Source organism: Lactuca serriola, chromosome 3, assembly GCF_051521515.1.
Source record: "Lactuca serriola cultivar US96UC23 chromosome 3, Lser_US96UC23_V15, whole genome shotgun sequence".
In the NCBI taxonomy this organism is placed as follows: domain Eukaryota; kingdom Viridiplantae; phylum Streptophyta; class Magnoliopsida; order Asterales; family Asteraceae; genus Lactuca; species Lactuca serriola.
The window spans coordinates 34,144,388-34,160,085 of NC_136410.1; the positions used below are offsets into that span (position 1 = coordinate 34,144,388).

Consider the following 15,698-nt stretch of genomic DNA (forward strand, 5'->3'; position numbering starts at 1 on the left):
CTTACGAAATCTTGGAGTAACAATAGGTGATGGAAAACCCATTTTTATATAACAATATGTATATTTTGAAATGATATTTTTTTGAATAAATTATATAAGATTAAAAAAGTTAAATGGTATAATATGTACAAAAAAAAATTAATGGTATAATGTGTACATAATAAACAGTAAAATCCACATGACATGCCACGTGACTAATGACCTACTATTACCGGTAACGTAAATAGGGATGTCAAAAACTTTCATGGGACCACGATTCCATACGGGATTAATTTTTTAAAAAGTTTGGGGGCAGGGGGTGGGAGCGGGAGTGGGATTAAACCCTGTTTTATTTTCGGGACGGGGGTGGGAGTGGGTATTTCCGTCCCTTATTCCTGAGGGGGGCCTATTTGTATAATAATAATAATAATTATTATTATAATAATAATAATAATTATAATAATAATAATAATAATAATAATAATAATAATAATTATTATTATTATTATTATTATTATTATTATTATTATTATAATATACATTACATTATCAAATTTTAGGGTTTCTTGACTTTCTTCCACTTCACAACATACGAAGATAAGATATTAAATTGGTCAGTCGTATTTTTTTTTTGTAATGTTGAATTTGTCGTATTTTATATTTGTAATTTTGTTGTATTTGTCGTTTTGTAATGTTGAATTTATACTGTTGGATTTTTAATTTTTTTAGTTGTTAAACAACTAGATTTTAAGCTTTTAAAGTTATGAAAAATAGTTTTTTAGCCCAAAATATAACAAATATTTTTAGCAAAAAAAGTCAATTCTAAGTCTATAAAACATGCAAAAAAAGTCAATTCTAAGTCGGTTCCAACTGACGAATTTGAAAATGTCGCTTTCCCTTTTCCTTTTGCTCGAGCTTTTGTTTTGTCCCTTCCCATAAGAGGAGGAGGAGTACGTATTTCTTCGATGTCTTCGTTATTATCATTAAGTTTAACGCCTACATGACCATCCGATGAGACTTGTTGTGAGCTCGAACAAACTCTGATACCACTGTTGGGTTTTGAGCATTCTAACACTCCTAAGTGTACATGCAACCCTAAATACCTTGGTGGATTAGCAATTTCTTTGGCGGATATGAAGATGTTCGACTTTTTTTTGGCGGATTAGCAATTTCTTCATGTGTTGCAAGTTCCCTCCACCTTTGCTTCTTTTGATAACTTCTGTCACACCCCAGAACCGGAACGGCGGAAACGTTCTGGGGTGGATGACGTCATGTCAAGTATCACAACACATGCATATAGTAATCAAAGTACAACAAAACATTGCATTAATAGTAATAATTTACATAGTTACATTACGTAGTATCAAAGTAATACAAGCAACATATATAAAGTGCAGCAAGGTACTTAGGCCATCTTCATCAGCAGCTCCGGCGATGTACCTGTCTAATTGCTTACCTGAGATTACAAGTTATTTGGAAAACGAGTATCAGCATTTTTACAAATGCTGGTGAGTTCATAAGCATTTAGTGTCATTTGGTCAAATAACTTTAATAAGTAGTAGTTTAAGCGCTTTCAGTGCTTCAGTGTCCTTTCCAGAAAATCCTATATTTTCTTTAAATAAAGCAGCCTTCTACCAAGACTGTTTCAGTGCATTGTGGTAAGAGGTAGTTTTCCCTTAATTAACATCGTTATCAAAATACTGAATTTGATTACTTAAGAAAGCAGGAGACATCAGGGAATAACATATGCCTCAGCAGTGAGGACTGCTGACTAAGGCAAAGAATCATAGACTCCAGGAGGGTATCGAACTGACGACACGCCCGGTTCAGTCTAACAAAGGGGAGACATAGACCCCAGAAGGTACCAAACGAAAGGTACAGCTGGTAAGGTCTAAAACAGTAAATATAGACCGAAGACGATACCAAATGAAAGGTATCTCTCACAAGGTCAGAACAAAGACTACGGACCCCAGACAGTATCAATTGAAAGATACACCTAGCAAGGTCGAAACAGAGACTATAGACCCCAGACAGTATCAAATGAAAGATACAGCTAGCAAGGTCGAAACAGAGATTATAGACCCCAGACAGTATCAAATGAAAGATACAGCTAGCAAGGTCGAAACAGAGATTATAGACCCCTGACAGTATCAAATGAAAGATACAACTAGCAAGGTCGAAACAGAGACTATAGACCCCAGACAATATCAAATGAAAGATACAGCTAGCAAGGTCGAAACAGAGATTATAGACCCCAGACAGTATCAAATGAAAGATACAACTAGCAAGGTCGAAACAGAGATTATAGACCCCAGACAATATCAAATGAAAGATACAGCTAGCAAGGTCGAAACAGAGATTATAGACCCCAGACAGTATCAAATGAAAGATACAGCTAGCAAGGTCGAAACAGAGATTATAGACCCCATACAGTATCAAATGAAAGATACAGCTAGCAAGGTCGAAACAGAGTGACTCTGAAAAGTGACATCAGCATACAGTGTAAATTGCTGACGAAAATACCGTTACCTTAAAGCCATGAATTATAAGGCAACCCAGGATACTCGTAACCATACTGACTAGAGTTCCAGACGCCCTACAAGCATCTATATAATATGAAATTTGTCACCCCTTGGCTTGGTGGGCCGTGGACTGTAGCTAGCAGTCAGGGTGCGGGGTTGTCAATCCCGTATAGGCCTATACACACAATGTCCGCTCTCCCTACAGGAGACTCTGGTTACCAACTAGACGACGGAGAAGGCCGCGTCCCGAAGATGCATCCCAAATAGAGAATAGTGTGTTTCTTGAGGGGAGTGGGTTTCTAATACAAATGATATACTAGAGGTAGAGACTTCCAAACAGTGGGTAGTGTGTTTCTAAAGTAAGTGTAGAATAGATGAAGAGACTCTTAATTGACTTGACTAGAGAATCCCCTATATGTCCATACCCATATACATAGTATTTAACTAATGGACCAAACGACCTTCGGACGGCTACCCGATCCCACCAGACCACATCTCAACGAAGAAAAGGAAATAGGGCCGATGAGCCTTCCTAAGTCTTTCAGTCATTACTTATATATACTTATATAAGTACGGACATACATCTAACTATGACTAAGTATATATCAAGTGAAGCTGATTCTCGTGAAGTAGGAGTGTCAAATAAGTGAAGCAAGAGCGGTCGCAAGTGAAGTATAAGTGTCGACTAAGTATAGGCGCATCGCGAAGTAGATATGACCACAAGTGAAGTAAAGTCGATCTCAAATACAAGCGAAGTAGAATCGTATCACTAAGTAAGAGGGTAAATAAGTATAAGCGTTATCAGGTATAAGTGACTTCAGGTATAAGCAAAAACATTACAGAGTAGGAGCATAAAATAAGTATAAGCGAAGCAGTGGTATCTAACAATTAAAAGTATTCATGAAAAACCCTTAAAGATTTTGTTACTCAGGAAAATCGCATTTGTATTCTTTGATAAAATAGGCGTGAAAATCTTTAGAAATCTTTGAGAATCTTTTATAAATCAGTTGAAATGAGTCTTTGATAAGCTATGAAAGTAAGAACTTGAACAATTTAAAAACCCTTTTTGAAAGCCATTTATAGTGTCCTACTCGGTAAAACAGTGTACAGTGGTAAAATCTTGTGCATGCGGGTTATCAATCACATGTGATTGATATGATAACTGGCATGTTTAACTTGTAATCCCCCCCCCTATGAAAACATTTAAAAGCATTAAAAAGGTTCATTCAGGGGTATGAACTCACCTGGTATAAGTAGGTCCGACGGTAGTGCCGTTTAGGCGTTCGGGGTCACGCAAGGACTTGAACACACACAAGGACCTATTTTAACATATGATAACATATGTTCACATACAACTAGCATATAATATACTAATAAAACAATTATACACACTCAAAGGAGTGGAAAACACTTTTGGTTGAGTGTTTGGGGTCCCGGGTAGCGTTTAAGGGTGCTAAGGGTCTCCTATCAGTTGTGGGACTTTGCTATGCTCAAGTATCAAGGGTGTAAAGGGGTTTAAAGCATCAATATGGACCAAACAAGGAGTTTACGGCCCAACCTAAGGGAGTTTACGGTCGTAAACTCCCAAGGTCAATTTCTTGGGGTTTTGATGCTTCTAGCTTGTTCCTTGATTTATTCTAAGCACTTTTCATCAAAGGCATGATTGGATTTGAGGCTTCTAAAGGTATTTTATAGGAGTTTACGGCCTAAGAACTCTCCCAAGGGAGTTTACGGCCGTAAACTCTCACCCTTAGTGATTTGTGAAGTTTCAAGCCTCTAATGCCTTTCTAGGATTTTCTTATGAAGTTTGATGCTATTATGGGTGATTAAAACCAACATTTGAGGGGGTTTTGGGGAGTTTACGGCCTAGAAAATGCTTGGGCCATAAACTCCAAGAAATGTCTCATTTTTCTTGTGTTTAAGCCTTTATTTCCATTCTAGCATTTTATCGTAAGTGTCTAAGGCCATTAGGGGGGCAAAATCACACTTTTGGGCATGATTTTAGGGAGTTTACGGCCTTGACCAAGTCTGGGCCGTAAAATCCTTTCTTAAATTCATTTGGAGTGTTTTCAAGGGTCTAAACTCAAAGGAATAAGTCCCTAAAATATGTAATAAGCCCTAGGATGAGTTTGGTGCACATTTGGGACCATAACTTGTGGAGTTTACGGCCTAAGCATGTGCTTGGGCCGTAAACTCTTCTTTGAGTCCTAAATCCATGCGTTTTAGTGTTTAAACACCCCTAGGCTATAACCCCTATTAGTTTCTAAGCTTATGGTCAAGTTTAAAGGCATATTTAGCACCTTTTTAGGGGTTTACGGCCCTAGAATGTTCCTGGGCTGTAAACTCCTTATCCTATGCCTTCTTGGATGATTTTTGGGCTATAAACATAAATCAATACGCTTAGAATAAGTTAGGGTAAGCGGACTTACAATTTGGAAGCGTTTGGTTGCGAATTCGGGGCGAAAATGGGTCTAGAGAGAGAGTGTAAAAAGTCTCCAATGGACTCCACTCACCCATATATAGGTTTCACAATCGGGGATCAGTGGAATTTTACCCGATACTGCCGCTAAACGGGGCTTTTGGTCGCACCCGATTTAGTGGTCGTAATAATAAAACTTGACATTTTCTAAATGAATGAAAATGTGTGTCTTGTGTTTTTATTCCCTTTTATCACGACTTAACGGCATGTTAAAGGTAACCAAATGGAATGTTTATTAAATTGATTCCCTCTATTTAACGGAACTTTTATACAGTGGAATATTCCGTTAACGGTAACGGGGAAATGTAACGGGACAACTTGGGTTGTCACATCATCCCCCCGTTAGAGGGAATTTCGTCCCGAAATTCAAGTCTAGACAAGGAAGTAGGCATGAATGGCCAAGTAGAGATGAGGGAGTACTTCCTATACGGTTGCCCTTGCATTCCCAAGTGATCTCTAGTCTGTGTTTGTCCTTCCCACAGATCTTCACATACGGGATGCGCATTCCGTCTAGTGTAGCTAGCGGGTTCCGACTGGTGTATCTATGAAGTCAGGGTTCTCGATGGATTCTATCAAGATGAGGGAGGCACGAAGAGTGTTGTCGGATAATCGCATATCAAGTCTAAGAAGTGGATCGGTCGAATGTGAATCTTGTGGTATATCCGAAAGTAGTAGTGGTCTGAAAAGGATTGGACCAAATTTCCATGAGGATTCCCAGATGGTCCTACGCTCTAGGAAGGGTAGAGCCTTTCAGTACTTAGAACATAGTGTACTTCTATGGCAAGATCATCACTGGCGTGATCGCCATTCCAAAGTTCCTAACGTTCTCTCTCGTACTGGTAGTGTAGTCCTTCGGGTTGGTTCTTAGGAATCTCAAGTGGTCTTCAGTTTCATGCTTTCTTTCCACTGGATGATAGAGGCTTCCTAGATCGTCAAGTGGGTTGCGCGACTATGGTCATCGGTTTGCTATAGAGTGTCTATCTCCAGCTTGTGCAAAATGGACCTGCACTAACGACGCTTGAGATACGGAAACCCTGAGAATCGGGGAGATAGGGTTTCACCAGACGAGTGTTGGACTATCTCGCGAGGTAGTTCTACTATCTCTGCTTGAGATAGTATTCGGAGAACACCTATTAGTCCAAGGAATCTCTAAGACTGTGGTTTATTCTAGCGTGGAAAGTGCGTGCTCCGACGTAATCCCTCGACTAACACCAAGGCTGGTGTCGAGTCTATAATCTTTTCGGGATCCGTGTCATGAGATTTAACGCAACTACTTTCGCACTTGACCAAGTATTCTTGGCTGCGAAGGTTACCCTGTGGTTCTCGGTATTCTAGTGTTTACCTCGGGAAATATGATTCATCATCTACGAGGCGACGACGATTTTCCTCCTTGTGAGAGGGTGGAGGATGATAAGCACTACCTGCCTATAACTGGGTGGGCAAGGTGCAGGAGTAGTGCGAGCACCTACCGCAACTATTCTCCCAAAGGTTCTGAGTTTTCTCGGTCTAAGGCAAATCTAGTGGGCATAGGGTCTCTTCACTCGGAACTCTACTAGCTCAATCCGCAGTAGTTCTCTTGATTTTCTGCTCCTATGTCATCGAATGGGGTGAAAGTGTTTTGCGAAGAGGTTCATGGTAGAACTCATGCTTGGCCTAACCGCCAATACTTGATGGATGCCAGCAGTATACCTGGTTATAGTGGTCAGCCTCATGAGTTCTATTTCTTGGGTTCACAAACCTGATGTGCGAGGTGAGAAGGGTCTCCCAGGGGACTCAACGGAGTATGCCTCGGATGGTTGTCGTTTTCTGAGGTATCTGCAGTGCCTTTCACTTCGGTGTTCATTTGACTACGAGGGGTCGGTCGACGGCGTGGGGTACCCTCCCTCGGGTACTTCGGAAGGTTTGAGATAAGAGGTATGATTCACGAATTGCATTAGATGTGATTATTTGTGTTAGGTTCGGGTTTGGATGAACTTTCATTTGCCGATATGGCCATGGAGAAAACTCACAACACTAAGAGTGTACACATGGTTGCACGAAGTCAAGCCATGATCAATAGAGTCGTCGAAGTTGGCACACTCCGACATGATATAAAGTGAAGATCGATAGAGTCATGTGCCGAACAGGCACACAAATTCTAGGCGTCTCGGGTTTCGTCCTATGTATCGCTACCGCGGATACTTGGACCGATAGAGTCGACGCGGAACTATAGAGAGTTCTAAGTGTTTCCGAATAGAGTATCTTTTCTTGAATGGATTCTCACGAGGCATTTCTACAATCGCCTCACATATACTAGTCATGTATATTTAAGGTGGGGAGGACTGTTGACTGAGCGACCCCGCCCTAAATCCACAACCAAACGAGGAACAGGAAATGAGGCGGCATTCGCTCACTCTAGGTCTATCCATCCTAAATATACATGGCCTTAACGTATATGTTTAGCCATTATAGTTTTACCTAATGAATTTTAAATTTTATAACAATGCTGCGACTTTCACCTTACTGGAAAGAATTTATACTTGAATTAGTCTTTTATTGTTTTCTTAGCTTAGTTATCCGGGATCGAGAGACGTACCAAAAATCCAACGAGTTCCTTTGCTGCTTCTTCCTAAGCAGTAGTGTCAGGCTCCTTCTGTGTCTTTGTCTTTCTCTTCAGTTGGGCAGTCCCTCTTAAAGTGTCCCATTTTACCACATAGGTGGCAAACTGTACGGGTCGCCACATTGGTGGTTGATGTAATGAGCTCAACCGGGGTTCTGCAGACGCGAGCAGTATGCCCCAGCATGTGGCACCTAGCACAATAGAGTTCCCGGCAGGTACCATGATGATGGTAGCTGCACTTGCTGCAGTGGGGAAGGTCTCCTAGGTATGGTCTTCTTGAGGTCGGGAGGGAAGGATTTACAGGGGTATCGGCTGCTTCAGCTTGTTGCCCTTCGGAAGGTCCTGGAGCCGAGGTACTTCCCTCCTCTATCTTGAATTTTCTCTTTAGCGGGTTAAGTGGAGGTTCTTGGGTGGCTGAGTGGGGAAGAGTGGGTTGCTGCCGTCCATTGCCGGAATTAGAAATCCCGACAGGGCCCTTGCTAACATTGGCGTTGTTAGCATTCAGGTGAGCCATGACAGCTGCTACGGCTGCTGAGACTGCAGCTTGGAACGTAGCTTCATCGAATAAGAGGGCAAGTTTCTTGCTTGCGGATTGGTTACGCTTCTTCGGTGGCATGGTTTTTCCTACACGGAGAGGAATACAAGGTAAGGAGAGATGATGGTTAACCCTGGACATTTCTGTCCTGAACGCATTAGGCATATATTTTTCCCGTGCCTCGGGTTCTGACTGTCTGAGTGTCGACCTACATCCCTATGATGTAGTCCTGGTAATCAAGGTAAGAGTATGAGTGTCGGAAAAAGGCCATAAGATGCGAGTCGTTCCTACTAAGTTACCTTTACACTGGGAAGGTTCCACTCTCCGACCGGGAGAGAATTGAGAACGGTTCGGAACGAAATCATGGAAAGGGAAGCTCACAAGGGCAGATGGCTAAAATTTTCTCAATAGAGATGCGGGGATCCGCCCTAATCGCTTATCTGGCAACGGGAAACGACGATTTACCTAACACATAGCGTGAGTAGTGTAACCACTAACTCACTAAACTGCATCATTTTTAAGGGTGAATTATCGTGACGAATACGAGGAAAAGACAATTCCCAGGTTCCATGTACTAGCTCCCTCGGTCTGCCTCGTATCTTTGACTGGAATCGGCGTCGGTTTCCTCCGGGTAGTTTCCTAGGGTTCTCTTCTTGTATGGACTTATTGAATTTCTACTCCGCCTTCCTTCCGATTCCAACTGTGGGTGTCATCACTTCATGATGGATGACTAGGAATCTCCGAAGTTTAGGCGAGTCTCTCACCACTGTCCCTAAGAGAATATGGGCACTTGGTGCATTCAATAGTCTCGACCCAGTTCATTTATTTCCGAACAGGAAATCTTCTCAATGAATCTCCTCGGGGTCGGAATCAACTCTTCTGTCAAGCACTGAAGTGGATAGGGTTTTTCTACAGGGTTCGCGCGAGAATGGAAATGTCTAAAGAATCCTAAGGGATTATTAACATTTCACTGTATGATCCATATCGAGTCCTGCTACGATTACACAGGGTATACAAATCCTATATAGCTTAGATCCGATAGGCCTTCGAATATGTGATACTACTCTAGGACCACATCCCAACAAGGAAAAGGAAATAGAGCGAAACCACACCTTCTTAGCCTATGGGATCTTTATTATATAAGATCTTGGAAGTACACCCTCTGTAGTTGTAGGTATATCGATAAGGGTCTTTTTAATTATTCACGCAAGGTTGTTTATAGATTCTAAAATACTCCTATGGTACTTTAATTCTTGATTGAGTCTTTATCTTCTGATTATGATTCTGGGATTAGTGTGAATCTTTTAGTGTTCTAAAATACTCCCATAGTATTTTAACTTTATGTTGGGCTCTAGAATTCCTATTTGGTAAATTTCAGATCTGCTGCACACCACTATCACTCCCGAGCACACGTTCATCGCATCCCGGATAAATGTAGTTGATCAGGTTACATTTATCCCAGCTTACGATTACATAACTGCCCAGGTTTGACTGTAGTGCTCAACATCCGAAGACTTTTATTATTGTCCTTCTTGTGATACTTTTGTTTGAGCGCTTAGATTCTGGATGTTATTATACTTTGGTAAAATATGGTTATATTTTAAAGTATAATTCTTGGTCAGAGTGATTTATCCCATTGCATTTATAGGCTGTATATCTTTTATGAATTGATATACTTAGCTCACTATAAACAATGCTCTGATACCAATCTGTCACACCCCAGAACTGGAACGGCGGAAACGTTCTGGGGTGGATGACGTCATGTCAAGTATCACAACACATGCATATAGTAATCAAAGTACAACAAAACATTGCATTAATAGTAATAATTTACATAGTTACATTACGTAGTATCAAAGTAATACAAGCAACATATATAAAGTGCAGCAAGGTACTTAGTCCATCTTCATCAGCAGCTCCGGCGATGTACCTGTCTAATTGCTTACCTGAGATTACAAGTTATTTGGAAAACGAGTATCAGCATTTTTACAAATGCTGGTGAGTTCATAAGCATTTAGTGTCATCTGGTCAAATAACTTTAATAAGTAGTAGTTTAAGCGCTTTCAGTGCTTCAGTGTCCTTTCCAGAAAATCCTATATTTTCTTTAAATAAAGCAGCCTTCTACCAAGACTGTTTCAGTGCATTGTGGTAAGAGGTAGTTTTCCCTTAATTGACATCGTTATCAAAATACTGAATTTGATTACTTAAGAAAGCATGAGACATCAGGGAATAACATATGCCTCCACTACTAGAAAAAAGGCCTTTTACGACGCTCATTGCGCGTCGTAAAACGCTCAGACGACGCGCAAATGCGCGTCAAGGAAGGCCCTGTCATAAAGAGAGACGACGCGCTTTTGCGCGTCATCTATAGACAACGCGCATTTACGACGCCCATTTATGACGCGCATTTACGACGCGCGGTTATGACACGCAATGCGTATCAAGGAAGGCCCTGTCATAAATGAAGACGACACGCATTTGCGTGTCGTAACCTTACGACGCGCGTGTTTATGACACGCAATGCGTATCAAGGAAGCCCCTGTCAAGAAAGGCCATGTCATAAATGAAGATGACACACATTTTTGCGTATCATAATTTTAAATGTTCTAAAAAAAATATATTTATATATTTATTAATTTTTAAATTAAATTTGCATTTAATGTCTCATAACAAGAAAATAAAATACCATATATAAAAAATACTATCCATTGAATAAAATTTGTTGTCATACAAATAACAAACTGTATTTTATATTCATACATATGATTACATTATTCATTAAAAAAAACATATACATACATCTTCCCCTAAAATGTTATTACATGCTGTTGGCCATTTCATTGATGGATCACCAAGAGGAAAAACAACAACTAACCTAAATGTTCCATGATGTGCCGATACTCATGTCCTGTAACTTTAAATATTAAAGAAAGTAAAATACCTCCTAAAAATAAAAATGCACAAGAAACAACACATCATAATGAGAAATTACTAACATGAATTGGAAGAAGTATACTATAAATTTGTTTTACCAAGAGTGGCATGGACGATCAGGTGCTACAAAGTTTGTCCAAGCTGCCAAACAAAGACTGCATGCAAACCAAAACATACATCCACTATAAATTTAATTACCATACAAATCATATTCATACATACGAGTTTGTTTTACCTTTTTTCCTCATATCTTTATCTTTTTTATTCTTATTAGCCATGGAGTGTTGGTGTTTTCTTTTCTCTCATTCAATCAACCCTTTGTTTTACTTTGAAAAATTAACAATTTCCCTACCAATTGACTCTGCATCAAACAGAAAAAAGTAAGTCAATCAATAGTCAATGGTGAATACCAACTACAAGTTTTTATTGAAGTAACCTGACACCATAAATACTTTGGTTTAATAAACAGGAACATGTATGTATAAAAATCGCAATTGAAGTACTTTGGTCAAATACCTCCATTTCTAGTAAGTGTCCAATCATTGTTTGTGAAGGTTGAAGACCTTCAAACAAAAAACTCCCAGCAATGTCATTAATGTGCATCTTAAGAACAGGAAACTATTGTAGTTCATGCACTAGACAACTATGGGTGATCTGAAATATTTCCCAAATATTTATTTATTATGAATTATAAAAAAAGAAAAAGAAAAAGAAAAAAAGATAATACCTTTACTAATTCATTGTATACAAGTCTAACACATTGAAGACAATGATCCAACAACCGAGCTATTTGTCTTCGAACCAAAACTTGAAGTGGAACCTATATATATATATATATATATATATATATATATATATATATATATATATATATATATGTCATTATGCCTTCACAACATTAACATTAAGAATAATAAATTAAATTAGAAAAAAAGTAAGAATGGTGATATATACTTGATGCGGTTCTCATGAACACCACCATGAGATTTATCATTGCTGGTTCCTTGTTTTGAGTTTCCATATACACCAAACCCAATGCAATTGCTATGAAAAAGATAACATCAAACCCTGCTTTCGGTTCACTAAGAATTTGACTCAGTTTGTCATGGATCTGAAAACGAAAAAACACAACTGTTAGCAATGTTTGTGTGTGTGTGAATTGTCAACAATAAGGAGGACCTACCTGTTCATTCTGGGTACCCGCATATGCAAGGCCCAGACCAGTTATGGCTCCAATTCTAATGGAAGCATTTTCTTTATCCAGATAATCAACAAAAATTGTCGACGCCTGAAACAACCCAACCCAAAATAAAATCACAACCAACAACCAACAACTACAGGTCAGAAAATAAAAATTAAGCACTCATAGGGTCACAATCATTCATGATACCACAGTTTACAACCCCAACTCCTAACAATGCACCAGCAATCACATGATTATCATTGCTATGAAAGTACTTGTCAATTTGAGCAAGCCCAGCATCAACATCCCAAAGGAGGATCATTCCCTAAAATCACATCACAACCAACCAATTTCCTTTCTTCATACAACAACATTCAACTTTAATCATTTATATCAATAACAAATCGCTACAAATGAGCAGTTTTTCAAAGAAGAGCTAAATGCAACTTCCAATTATGATATTATAGTTTGAAAAACCAACCCAATCACAACAATGAAACTTGGGTAGATTTCCTGTTTATGTAAACCATAGACAGAATTTCAAACACATGATGATATATGGAATAGAAATCCAAAGAATTTCCAATATCAATATTTTATTCAACACTTTATCAAAATTAATACATACAATGTAGATGAACCTTAAGAATAGCTTTCCCAGTTCTATTTAATTGCTTTTTCTACACCCTGAAAAAGACATACAAAAAAAAAGCAAACTATACCCTTGTTAAACTATAACATAACGTTAGGTGCTTGAGGAATAAGCAAAACCACTGAAACAATTTGTAAGAGAATTAAGACAAAATAAACATGATTTTACCCTAATGTGGCCCACTCGATTGCGGTCAAAAAACCTGAAAGCTTGTCATGAATAGGAGATATTTTTTTAAATTTAACAAAAGAATTTATAAAAATTCACAAGAATTACACATTTTAAAGATGAAATACCTGCAAGAGTTCCTTGTTAATGGTAACTGGAGCTTCTTTTTTCTTATTCGTGTCCACCTTTTTGTTTTCCTTTTTCTCCTCAACCTGCAACTTGGTGTCTGGATTCACAGTTACTTTAGTAGCAACAACATCCTCTTCTTCAACTTTCACTTTTTCTTCTACATTTTCAGACTTAACATCCATGTCAACTTTTTCTCATCCTCTCCTTTCTCCTATAAAAAGTACCGTAAAATATGAGACTTCACCAATTTTAAAAGCAATTAAATAAAACGCATCAAATTCAGAAAATAAAATTCACTCGTCTCGTTTTTAGGACTTGCATCTGCCATTTCTTCATCATCTTCTTCGGGATCTTCTTCTTTTTCTGATTCGTCTTATGCATATCTGTCGAATTACACATTGCTCAATCAATAAAATTATGAAAGTGTGTTGTGCTTTTCTTTATTTTACATAGATACTAAAACTGATAATTGGAGGAAATAGTTTTTTTTAGACAGACAAAAGGGTATAATGGTTTGCTTACTGAAAAATATTTAAAACACTTTGGAAAAGGGTAGAAATATAATTTTTTTTACCTAAGATGTATTTCTCGTTGAAAAACCTAGCTCCACAAGGATTATAACCACATGTAATCTTTGTAGGGTTTCTACAGCCACATGTAAACTAAGAAAATTTGTAAGTAACAGAGATGGATATTAAGAATAAATATGAATTATATTCTATTAAGTAATAGAGAGAAGCTAATCTCCCCCCTTTCAATTTTAATACTTTTTGTAAATTGTAATAATATGTAACAAGTTAATCATTTATGACATTTAAGAAAATTAGAAATTGCCATAATTATTGGATTAATGTTCCACGAAAAGCTCATAAGCTTTAAGAACTTACTTGGATTAATGTTCAATGAAAAGCTCATAAGCTTTCCAGCATGTTTGTCACCAGAGGCGGTGGCAGTGGCGGCTCAGATGTTTCAATTGTCTGTGCGTGGGAAATCACAAGTGGTGTTAGTTGTTCCAAAGTCTCAGTTGTCTTTCTGCTTGTAACAAGAAGTGAGGTTGAATTCTCTAAAGTTTCAGTTGTCTGTATCTCCATTATTGCATACACCTAGAAAAAATGGTCACAATCATCATTGGGGAACATCTTAACAACATATATAGAACATTCATGTACAAAATGGTCAAAATGGAGAGGAGAGGAATTAAGAACAAAAAAGTATTGCAAGTCAACCCAACCAAATCTGTTGATATAAATGTAAAATAACCTACCTACCTCTAAAACTCAAATAAAACAAAAAGGGAACTGACTGACTTACCAAGTTCCTTATGGATACATAATTGTGTTGAATGTCATTTCTGATCATACCATTCTCTATAACATTTATTCTTTTAGCAGCTTCTGCTCGTGACTCATTAATTCCATCTTCATAAGGAGCATTCACATTTCCAAACAATGAAAATAGTAACTCATATGCTGTAATATTTCCATCTTCAAAACTGTGAACTTGTATGGTGACATATGCTGGACCATCTGCCTATCCAGTTCTCAGTTGTTTGATTCCATGCATGGTTACATCAGCAAATATGTTATATCTGAGATCCAAAAAAAACATTTGAGAGGCTTGAAATCTTTGTCTAGGAAAGGACTATTAAATAAAAATAAAATTTCGATAAAATTGATGGCTTAGATACAACAAATATACCTTCTGAGATTAAAATGTTGCACACCCAGGTCTTCATCCCAAAGAAATATATAATCATAAATAGACACTACAGCTGGATGCAGAAATCGATTTGCAAACCACCTGAAATAACTTTGCTATTTAATATATAATTACATACCATAACAACACCCTAATGACCAGATGAGACAGAAAATGAATAATTTGAAACAGAGTCAAATGTAAACTCCTTACCATTTTGTTTGGTTTTGAGCTACAACGTGTATGGCATTATTGCTCCACTCAAGATCTTGCCAACCATCCAACATTCCATCATAATGGAACAACACAATTGTAAAATTTTCTTGAAGAAACTGAAATTATCAGCGTTAGGCTCTGCTATTATTCACAAATTAAATATAACATTTATGTATTATATAACTTTTTATTCATCATTGTACCTTTTAAACAATTGTATTCACATTACGCTTCTATTTCAAACCCACTGGAATTGCCAGTAAGTTATGTGTAGTGGAAATATTCGCCTGTAAGCATAAATTTTACTTTATTTTTACACCTAACCACAATGTACTCATATTTTTTTTACCCAAAACATAAATATACTTAGCTTATTGTCTAACCTCTGACTTTAAACTACTTGTTGACCATGAAGGTTTTAATTCCAAGTCTGATTTAGCTTCAATAATACCATGAGGTAAACCCTTCAAGCTTGTGGAAGCTGACACAGTTTCCTAAACCACACACACCAAAAACCACATTAACACAAATCAAAGAACAAATAAACAAAAACCATGCTTATATTTTTAAACAGATTCGGACACCATAATAGTTTTTGGAAGTA

At 37.9% G+C, this 15,698-nt stretch overlaps 2 long non-coding RNA genes across 2 annotated transcripts; both read right to left on the reverse strand.

Annotated features, from left to right (window-relative positions):
* Window positions 1-11,775: 11,775 nt before the first annotated feature.
* Window positions 11,776-12,341, reverse strand: LOC145094337 (uncharacterized). The gene is made up of 3 exons (XR_013703295.1): window positions 12,232-12,341; window positions 12,003-12,159; window positions 11,776-11,868 (listed from the first exon to the last, which is right to left on the reverse strand). It is a non-coding gene; the product is annotated as an uncharacterized LOC145094337 (long non-coding RNA).
* A 1,043-nt stretch (window positions 12,342-13,384) lies between these two features.
* On the reverse strand, window positions 13,385-14,281 carry LOC145094338 (uncharacterized). The gene is made up of 3 exons (XR_013703296.1): window positions 14,068-14,281; window positions 13,755-13,842; window positions 13,385-13,563 (listed from the first exon to the last, which is right to left on the reverse strand). It is a non-coding gene; the product is annotated as an uncharacterized LOC145094338 (long non-coding RNA).
* Window positions 14,282-15,698: the final 1,417 nt, after the last annotated feature.